This window comes from Nyctereutes procyonoides, unplaced genomic scaffold (assembly GCF_905146905.1).
Source record: "Nyctereutes procyonoides isolate TBG_1078 unplaced genomic scaffold, NYPRO_anot_genome, whole genome shotgun sequence".
NCBI lineage: Eukaryota > Metazoa > Chordata > Mammalia > Carnivora > Canidae > Nyctereutes > Nyctereutes procyonoides.
The window spans coordinates 3286873-3298650 of NW_026575137.1; positions in this window are offsets into that span (position 1 = coordinate 3286873).

The following is an 11778-nucleotide window of genomic DNA, read 5'->3' on the forward strand; positions in this document are numbered from 1 at the left end:
TTCCCAGCAGCCTTCGATGCTTTGGTTAATGTGATGCTGCCTATAGCATCCTGTGGAATGTCTACATGAATTGGGAGGGGTATTTGTAAAATACGATATTAAAATTTTTAATTTTTTTAATTTTAAAATTTTGATTTTAAAAATATGGATTTCTAAGGGGAAGTTTTAAAATATGAATTTATGTCATTGGATTAAAAAATGTCTTCATTAAAAAAATCTCTTCATTAAAATGATTCTCCTACTAGCAAATCCCCAAAGAATACACTTTTTGCTTTTTAAGATTGTATTTATTTATTCATGAGAGACACACAGAGAGAAAGGCAGAGACACAGGCAGAGGGAGAAGCAGGCTCCCTGTGGGGAGTCCGATGCGGGACTCGATCCCGGGACCCCAGGATCACAACCTGAGCCCAAGACAGACATTCAACCACTGAGCCACCCAGGTGTCCCAATACTCTTTTTTTTTTTCAATTGAGGTTGTCACTGACAGGCCAAGGAAGTTGTTCACATTTAACACCTACACCTTGATGAGTTTGAGCGTAAGTATAAATCTGTGAAACCACCACCAGAGACAATACCATAAACATAACCATCATCTCTAAAAATTTATTTTCCTTTCTCTTTTTTGGTAAAAGTATTTCCATCTTAGATGCATAACTTTTGGAGACCAGGAGGTCAGGACATGGGGATAAGAGTGCTGTGAGGTGGGATGTGGGGCCTGCGGTTGGGGAGAGGATTGAAAAGGGGGTGCTGCTGGCCCCTTCTGCCATGGGTCCCTGAGTGAGTGGCAATCATGGGGAATATGTTGGAATTGTCTGGAACACATTCTATGTAAGCCTGTTGCAGGCTTGGCAGCCACAAGCACCATACTCCAGGGACTCACAAATAAAACGTTGACTCAACTAAGTGGTCATATCACTAAGGATGGGGGGCAGAATGATAGGAGGAGAGTGTTTGAGGAAATCACAAATCCCACATTTTCGACCAACATGTATCCTTAGAGAGGATGGGAATTTCAGAGAAACTGCTTCACCTGGAAAAAAAGAAAGTACAATGTAGCTGTGGGCCCATCCCTCACAGTGGACAGCCTTCCGATGATCGTGATAGGCCAGGCTGGGGAAGCCCTGGAAAGCAAAGCTCACACCACCTGAGAACACCATCAGGCCCTTTTCATCAATTTCTCATTTATCTTTCTCAAGGGAGAGTGTCTTTTTCAAATGGTAAAAATGGACTTCCAGTGGACTGAAATAGAAATAGCGGGGAGGGGGGGGGGATCACTCATCTGAAAACATGAAAATCCTGGATACTTACTACGTAACAAAAGAGTGTTCAGAATGCATGCCTGAGTGTGAAACATGTCCTAGGCACATTTGGATCAAAGCCAAACATGGGTGCTGGGGCAGTGAGCAGAAGCCAAGCCAGAGAGGCCACTGGGTCTTTGAGCTAAAAGAAAGCCTCAGGTTGGATGTGAGCTGTGAGCTTCTGTGAGCTGATAGTCCCCTGAGCATGGAGGGAATGGGGTGCTCGACTGAGGGATCTTCCCCTGCAAACCCGGGAGCCATGCGAGGCCACCGAGTCCCAAGAGCTAAGACCAGTCACTGGTCCAATCACCTTTTGGGGCTCAGGGACACAGTGTGAAGGGGCTTGGGTGAAAGGAGACTCACTTCTAAGGACTTGGACATCAAGCCCCCACCCTGCATGAGTGTAGGTTCGAGGGGCCATAGACTTGTGCAGACAAATGGGAATCCATCCCTTCCAGACACTCCCACAGCCCAGGGCACTTGTGGGACATCTAAAATGCCTATGTAACGTGTATGTCTCTACTCCATTTGTTTTGAAGAATATATGAAGACTTTATGAAAAAAAATTTTTAAATGTTGACTTTATAAACTGTGCCTTTTTCCTTGATGGTTTCAACCTCAAGTTTGGGTTTGAAGGAGTATCTCTGCAGAGTGCCAAAATACTAACGAATGAGGATCTAAGGGCACCATCTAGTGTCTCAGGGTTATATAGCCAATGTGCTCTACTAAGAATAAGCACCTAAGTGATGCACCACTGAATTCTACTCCTGAAACCAATATTGCATTGTCTGTCAACTAACTAGAATTTAAATAATAATTGTAAAAAAAAGAAAACAGTAAGCATCTCTATCATAGGTATCCAGAGATTCCATGCACCATCGTTTGGAAGGGCTATGAATGCCTGCAATGGTAGGTTGGCGGTTCTTTATCTCTGTTAAAATCACCTTCTGGACACACGACCTGTGGAGTCATGTGTTTTCTGCTCCCCATGCCCGTTTCCACTGTGGGGACCTAGCCGAATCCATTCTCACTCCTGTCTGGGGCTGCTGAGCTGTATACAGGCCCTGAAACAAACTGGAGCCAAGTGTATCCGGATGGATGAGAGTAGAATCATCAATAACTTGGTAGAATGACGCTGCCATTTCAAAGGAAAAATTTTGATGCCCAAAGCAATTGCCTTATAAGAAAAAGGTCTGTCTCTACAAAGAATGGCAATAGTCTCTTGCGGTAAAATTCTATACAGTAATTTCTTCTGTAAATTGCATAATCGAGGCTTTCAGCATCTTGAGCTTGATAGCCTGACTGTGTTATCAAGGGTTCTTCTTTATTCACAGAAAATGCCTCACATTTATAGGGCATTCTAGAAGGACAAACTGAAGTCAATGATGGCATTTGCCGAATCAGAAGCACATGCAAGGCTCAGTACTCTCTCTCTCTCTCTCTCTCTTTTAAGGTTTTATTTATTTATTCATGAGAGACACAGAGAGAGAAAGGCAGAGACACAGCAGAGGGAGAAGCAAGCTCCATGCAGGGAGCCTGATGTGGGACTTGATCCCAGGACTCTGGGATCACGCCCTGGGCCGAAGGAAGATGCTCAATCACTGAGCCACCCAGGTGCCCCCTCAGCTCTCTTGATCTGCACCCATTGGGATGGCATGCCCAGGTTCAGTGAAGAAGAGTCAACCCATTCGGTTTGTTTGTCTGTGTTTTTGCTTATTTGTTTTTCAGGGGTAGGAGTCACTTTCCTAATTGTAAATTGAACTACTGTCTCAGATATTTCAACAAAATAGAGTTTAAAAATTGGTGTTTTCATCTCTTATGAGAAGTTGCCAGCTACTGGTAATAAGGGTTTTTACAGTTTCCATTTCTTTCAAAGGCAAGTGCCTGTTAGAGAACGATAACTTCCCAAAATTGGGTAAAGCCACTTGACTGAAGCTTAACTGAAAGTATAAACAAATTGTCAGATCCACAAAACGTGGTGAGGACAGTGGCAAACACTCCAGAGTAAGCAATAAGTCCAATTCCTTTCAGCTCATGGAAATGTAGGGGCAAATGAACAGGCTAATCCTGCCCCTGCCTCAAATGGAAAGACTTTTTTTTTTAAGATTTTATTTATTTATTCATGAGAGACACAGAGAGAGAGAGGCAGAGACACAGGCAGAGGGAGAAGCAGGCTCCCTGTGCAGAGCCCGATGCAGGACTCAATTCTGGGACCCCAGGATCATGACCTGAGCCAAAGGCAGATGTTCAACCACTGAGCCACCCAGGTGCCCCTCAAATTGAAAGTCATAAACTATCACTGCTAATGTTCCTCCAGGCCAGGGGTAGGCAGGCCACCACCTTGACTAGGAAGTGCCTCTAGAAGCCTTCTCCAGGCTCTGAGGTGGGCAGCAAAGGACAGGGCAGGGCATCACCAAGAATGCTTCATGAAAATAAACAATTTTGTACAATTTATCAATAAATAATAGAACAAGCAGTTATAAGTCCATATTTGTTTATCTTATTCCTGGTAGGCTAAAGGGTGCAGAGATCCAATTTAGAAAGCTCAAAATAACACATTATCCTCACATACATGTCTTAGTTTTCTGTTCTCTACCCTCTAATTCATCTTCGGGATCATTTGTAACTGGAAAGTAAAGGAATCCAAACTAAACCAAGATACCATTCTTCTTCTATTTGAGTAGGATTCTTCTTAGACTACCAATACCCAAGATTTTGGCAAGGCTCTAGGAGGTATAAATTTATGCAAACTTTCTAAAGGCTAAAAAGTGCATGCCCTTTGACCCAGCAATTTCATTCTGGGGGTTTATCCCAAGACAAAATGTAGAAAGAACACCATCAGAATTTTTATTATACCATTTGTTTACGATGGAAAACAACCTGAATCCTCAAAAGTAGGATAATGCTTAACTAAATTATGATATATTCACATGATAAAGCCCCATGTAACCATTTAAAAAGTATATGGAAAATTATTTAAGGAGATAGAAAAATTTCACAGCATAAAAATGGAAAGGAAAAGACATACTAGCAAACAGTGTGTCCAGATGTATAAAATACGGTAATGTGAGCAGTAGATATCTCTAGGTGTTGGTATGGGTCACTTGGTTTTCTTTCTGGAGTTTACAGATTTGTCCAATGAGCATGATGCCTGCAGTATTCTGAAAAATAAACAATAAGTTAGATATTAAAAAAAAACTCTAAAGAAGACGAGTCATGTGTTGGATAGAGTCACAGGCCTGAATGAAGAAACAAAAATACCCATTGTTCTTCCCAAATAATCAGGACTCTGTAAACTGCAATTCAGCAACCATTGCAGAGGCCAGCCAAGTGTCACTGCTGTTCGTAATTGATGTGATGAGATTACATGAATCTACTTCAGACTTCATTTTCATAACTTACACTAGTATGGTCCTATAGCAGGATTATATTAAGCCATGCACATGCGTAAGATATATGCTGAGACAAGAACGGGGCTCACACAAGTGTGGCAAAGCTTCCTGCGTGTTTCAGTTACCCAAAAGCTACAGCATGACCACGACATGTGGTAAGATGTACAAGCAGGGAAGGGGGACGAGATTGGAAAGACGACTTAAAATGTTCTGGATGACTAGAAAGATAGTGTGCGAGGACTTAACGTTTGGATACGTTCAGTAAGTTATTGGCAGGAGTTTGTCACGAAGCATTTTAAGCACACTGATGCCACAGTTAAAATCTGTGTTTTTAGAAATGTGCATGCATCTGTGTGTGTGTGTATGTGTGTGTGTGTGTGTGTGTGTAGTATGGAAGATGAATGAAGGCAAAGAAACCAGAGGCCAAGCTATCAGTACGAAAGCTACCATAGTAGCCCAGAACTTAGAAAAATAAATGAAAATTCCTGAAGCAGTGCTAAGACCACAGAAATGCAATGCAGGGAACATTAGAGAGGTGTTGTAGATGTAGAGGGCCCAGGGCTTGGTGATCAAGTGGAAGCAGAAGGAGACAGATGAAACACTTAGAAGGTGGCTGCTCAGGCTTTGATGGTGCAGTTTGCACAAACCTTGGAATTTTTTATTATTTTTATTAATTATTATTATTATTTATTTTTATTATTTATTATTTTTATTATTACTGTCCATCTGACTAGACAACTTCCACTAGTCTGTTCCCCTTTATTTTTTTTTATGAAGTGATGAATCATTTATTTTTTTTTTTATTCATAGAGATGCAGAGAGAGAGAGAGAGGCAGAGACACAGGCAGAGGGAGAAGCAGGCTCCATTCAGAGGGCCTGACGTGGGACTCGATCCAGGGTCTCCAGATCACACCCTGGGCCGCAGGTGGCGCTAACCCGCTGCGCCACCCGGGCTGCCCAGTCTGTTCCCCTTTAACAAGTGATCACGTGCCACTTGACTCCTAGTTTATTATAGCTGCACAGAGTCCCTTCCAACCTTGGGGGACATGATATTTGTTATTTTTTTTCTTTTTTTTATTTCTTCTTTTTTTTGTTTAGATATTTGTTATTATTATATATGTTACTATCTGTGTTATAATATGTGCTACTATATATGTATGTACTCTGTAGTCCAGCTACCTCTGCATCAAGCACAAGGTTAGATGAGCAGAGGTATGGATAATTTAAAAAGGGATCTTTTTAAAATACAGTTTTCGAATACAGCTACATTTATAAAGAAACAAATTTTGACCTAGCCAAAAAAAAATTTGTTCGTTAAATTTACATGTAGTATTTTGTTGTTGTTTCTACTGCTGCTGTTGTTTTACTGTTAAGCAGTGTGAGAGGCGGACCCTCTCAGCTCTTCCCCGAGTCTCACATCACCTCTCACTCAGGCACAGAGCCTGGATGGGCCAGATGGAAGGGAGCTGATGGAGGGGGGGTGCTGGGTGGTCACCATCCGGTAGATAGGCCACAAGTGACCAAGAGTCATGTATCGCTTCGCTGGCTTCTCGTACAAAGGGCAATCAAACTTCTAAGCAAAGTGTGTATTTTCTGGTCATTGACTTTTACAGACCACACCTCACTTCTCATGTTCCTCTTGTATGTTTACAATGAAAATGTTCATCGGCCCAAACAAATTTCAAAATTAGCATATCTTTTGGAACACCGATTGGTGGTTGCCAGAGGTAGTGGGCAGGGAATATGAGAAATGGGAGAAGGTGGTCGAAAGGTACAAACTTTCAGTTATAAAATAAAATAAGTCCCAGAGATGGTGACTATATTTACTAATACTGTAATGCATATTTGAAAGTTGCTAAGAGAGTAGCTCTTAAAAGTCTATACCATACAAAAAAAAATTTACAACTTTTTGTGATGATGGACATTAACTAGACTTACTGTGGTGATCATTGTTCAATATATACACATCTTAGCTCATTATATTGTACACCTGAAACTAATATGATGTTATATGCCAATTATGTCTCAAAAAAAAAGAACTGGCATATTTTTTGAAAGTATCATATCCATCATTACTTGGAAATGTTACTGCGATCCAATGAAGACTTAGAACTGGTAAGCCAACAATTATATCATTCTTAAAGATTTAAAGTTGGTTTTAGCAAAACAAAACTTTTTAAGAAAAAGCCTTAAAATACTAGTGCTTTGTATATAGAGAAGGCTAAAAAAAATGATTCTGAGTGACTTACCAAGGTGATAGTCTGCCCCCAGAACTACGGGAGGAAACTTGGGCCTCTGCCTTCTTTTCTCTCATTATTTCTAGAATATCTGCAAGTTGGTTCCATCTCTCCACAACCAAAGGTGGTCTTCCCCATTTTTAAGAAAGCAATCCATTTCCCAAGTAGAAAACTATTAGCTTATTATATGCTACCAAAAAAAGAATGCCATTCTCCATTTTCTCTTCTTGATAAGTGTTAATATGTGTTCATAGGTCTCTCCCTTCTTTGAAGACTTGACTGAGTAGAAATTTTGAGGACTCAGTTCACAACTGATTTTTGTCTATTTTCCTTTCTTTTTTCATCCAGCAGACATCAAGTAGTCTTTAAAGACGCTAAGGAAAGCCTTATTTTTGGAATCACCCATATTTAAACATAGAACAAGAGTTGCTTCTGTAATACTGTCTTCCATGGAAAACAGTTCCCACTGGGGCAACCCACTTTCCACCAAGAAGACAGCTCTCTGCACTGGCTTGTGGGTTCCAACACTTAGCAGCTGGCACTTGTGCACGGTCACGTTTCCAGACTGCCACCTTCCTCCCTGGCTTTCCCACCAAAGAGCCACGAGCATGGCCCCTCAGCTGTTAGCATCTCCTGCTTTGCCTGCGAACACCAATTGAGATAGGCCCTTGGAAAGATGCCAGTCCCTGGTCCTTTGTCTTGACAGGACGCTGGATTCGTGAAAACCTCCAACCCAGGCTGGAATTCACAGATCCCTCTAGGATTTGTTCTCCACTTTGGGGGAAAGCTTTGCTTCAGCTTGAGTCTGGCTGGAAAACAAGAGTCCCTTGGTTGGTTGGTTTCTTTCTTTTTCTTCTTCCTTTCCTTCTGAGATTTTATTTCTTTGAGAGAGAGACAGAGAGAGCATGAGCAGGGGTGGGGTGGGGTGAGGAGCAGAGGGAGAGTGAGAAGCCTGATACGGGGCTCAATCCCAGGACTCTGGGATCACCATGTGAACCAAAGGCAGACGCTTAACCTACTGAGCCACCCAGGTGCCCCAAGTCCCTTGGTTTCTTTTTTTTTTTTTTTTTTTTATTGAATGCCTACTAGTGCGAGACAGTCATAGGCCCTTAGGTTTGTTTTTTTTTTTTTAATTTTTTATGATAGTCACAGAGAGAGAAAGAGAGAGAGGCAGAGACACAGGCAGAGGGAGAAGCAGGCTCCATGCACCGGGAGCCCGACGTGGGATTCGATCCCGGGTCTCCGGGATCGCGCCCTGGGCCCAAGGCAGGCGCCAAACCGCTGCGCCACCCAGGGATCCCCCAAGTCCCTTGGTTTCTTTAACAACATTGGAGTACATGCTAAGAAGGGACCATGTCCTTGACTCTCTTCCCATATATTTTCTGTTTCCATTCTGAGCATAAATGTCTCCTAAAAGGCCTAAAAGGCCTTTTCACTCTCCTAAAAGGAGTGAAAATCACTCTCACATACCATCCTCACCATTCTCATTATCCTGCTTGTCCCTAGCCCACACTGATGGGTATGGATAGATGGTATTTATTATGGCAGGGAATGTTCTTAGCACTGAAGTGATGATACTGCAAAGCATCTAGCACTGAGCTTCACTAATCCCTATAAAAGTGAGGTCAGCTCTGGCACAGAGTGAAGCAAGGCTCTTCTGAAGTTACTTTAAACTGTGGCCAGAGCCGCCGCTCAAAGCTCGTACCATGAGAACTACCTGGGGCATGAATCTAACTTCAGATGGTTTATGAGAACAAACAGAACTCTGCCTCTAGATCCAGAGGAGAGCTACCCAACAGAACCCTGCAAGCTAATCCCGTGGGCAGCTCCACAAATATGGCACAGCATCTCCTCCCATCTGTTCCAGGCTTTCTGCTCCATTTTTTTAAATACAAGGTGTCCTGGTATTGAAGTAGGCAGGAGATGTGAGTGGTCGAGGACCCAACATCAAAGTCTATAATCCTTTTACTCATCTCAAACTATTCCAGTATCATGGCAAGAAAATGGAATTGGCTTCTGTGGACCTGCTATGGCATAAAGTAGCCAAGAAAAATGTCCTCACTCTTTGGCTAAAACAAGGATTTTCCTTTGTCAGTGAAGACAATTCTATCTGTAGTTAGATCACTTATTTTATTAAGAAAATGTGTTAATAATTGGATAGGAATCCAATATAAAACAAAATCAGGGGTGCCTGCCTGGCTGGCTCAGTCAGTAGAGCATGTGCCTCTTGAACTTAGGGTTGTGAATTTGAGCCCCATGTTGGATGTAGAGTGTACTTAAAGATAAAAATCTTAAAAATAAATAAAGTCATAGGTAGTTGCTTATTTAAATGTAGCTTACAAGGCTCTATTGTCATAAGCCAGGTATGATTTTTTTTCTAGTTTTTTTTAAAGATTTTATTTATTTATTCACGAGAGACACAGAGAAAGAGAGGCAGAGACACAGAGATGGAGAAGCAGGCTCCCCACAAGGAGCCCAATGTGGGACTCGATCCAGCATCCTGGGATCATGCCCTGGGCCAAAGGCAGATGCTCCACCGCTGAGCCACCCAGGTGTCCTGCCAGGTATGATTTTAATAGATAAATGACTCTACTACCTAATACCTGCTGAAAGAAGAGTTAGTGATCTTTTAAGATCAAAGTCATCATTTTTGTCAGCTGATCCTCAACTTTTAACTAGCATAAAGGTATTCATTCTATACAACATGCTAATTTATTCAGTTACCTTAAGAATAGTTCTCGATGCCATTTTATTTCAGAAGAAGGGACACTAAAAAGGGGATACTATACTCCTTCTTAGTAGAGAGATGAAGTAAAGGTTCTATGAAACATGTTGACAGTTTTTTTTTATATCTGAAGTAAGTATTTTTCCATAGGCGTTCAAAGATTTTTCAAATAGAAAATTATCCACACCATTGTGGATGTAGAGTCTTGGTGGTCCTGTTGCCCTTTCCTCAGGGCAGGGTAGCAGGCTCCAGTTTCTGGAGGAAGCCCTGGGGGCCCCCAAAGATGTGCCTTCATCCTGTCTCCATATTCTCTTCGGCATGTGTGCGCCACAGCCTGTGGGTCCAGACTCACTGGCTGCCAGATGGAGTAAATGACTGTGCCCTGAGCTAGCACTGCAGGACAGCCACCCTCTAGGTTCTTGTCACCAGTACAACCTGGAATCACTGCTGTGCAATATAAATCAAAATCGTGTTGAGAAACAATATTTTGGTACACCTGTTCCTTTTCTAAAAATCCCGCTCTGCAGCAGTTCGGACCAATGTGTCTGTACCTGGACCATAGGTTTTTGAGCTCGCTGAAGCTATTTTCACAAATTACTCATTGACCAAATTTGAGGGATATTATGAACAAGAAACTTGTTGAATCTCTCAGTGTGTTTACTGGAAAGAGGTTGCTAATTGCATTGCACTTGCTAATTACATGGCACATCCTCTCCAGGAGATCCCGCAGAGTCAGGAATGAATTTGTTTCCTCTACGTAACTAATTAAAATTAATTTGTTTTAATTTTATTGTCATTTTGAAGCATGTTATCTTTCTTCTTTGAATGGACTGCTGAAAAGCTGAGAGTCAAATCTGAAGTTTATCCTTAGCAAGCCATCTTCTACAATATATGGTTTAAAATTTTTAAATATTCTCTCCTCACTGAAGGAAACAATCAACCAAACTGAAAGGCTGAATAGGAGATGATATTTGCAAATGGTATATCCAATAAAGGGTTAGCATCAAAAATATATAAGGAACTGATACAAATCAATGCCCAAAAAACAAATAATCCAATTTTTTAAAAAGGCAGAAGACATGAACAGTCATTCTCCAAAGATATTCAGATAGCCAACAGACACATGAAAAAATGTTCAACATCACTCATCATCAGGGAAATGCAAATCAAAACTACAATGAAAATAAATAAATAAATAAATAAATAAATAAATAAATAAATAAATTTTTAAAAACTACAATGAAAACAAAAAACTCAGTGAGATACCACCTCACTTATGTCAGAATAGCTAAAGTTAAAAATACAAGAAACAAGTGGTAGTGAGGATGTGGAGAAAAAGGAACTCTCTCGCACTGTTAGTGGGAATGTAAACTAGTGAAGTCACTGTGGAAACAGTTTGGAGGTTCCTCAAAAACTTTAAAATAGAATAACCCTATGATCCAATAATCATACTACTGAGTATTTACCCCCAAAATACAAAAACACTAATTTAAAGTGATACATACACGCCTATGTTTATTGCAGCATTATTTATAAGAGCCAAACTATGGAAGTAGCCCAAGTGTCTGCTGATAGATGAATGGATAAAGAAGAGGAAAGGTAGATAGATGATAGATATAGATAGATGATAGATAGATAGATAGATTAGAAGATAGATGGTCAGCTACAAAGAAGAATGAAATCTTGCCATTTGCAACCACATGGATTGGGCCAGAGTGTATACTGCTAAGTGAAATAAGTCAGTCAGAGGAAGACAAATACCATATCGTCTCACTCATGTGTGGAATTTAAGAAACATAACAAACAAGCAAAGGGAAAAAAGAGAGAGAGAGAGAGAGACAAACCAAGAAACAGACTCTTAACTAACAGAGAACAAACTGATGGTTACTGGAGCGGAGGTGGATGCGGGATGGATGAAGTAGCTGATGAGGATTAAAGAGAACACTTATCCTGATGAAAATAAAATTAAAATATTAATATTTTATTTATAATTTATATAATAATCTTACCTTCTAGCTTTTCCCTATACCTTCTACTCTCATTTTAATTTTTGTCCTGCTTTTCTCTTCCATTCAATTCAAATGAATTTTTACCTCCGCTTTATCTATTTATATAAGATAACTA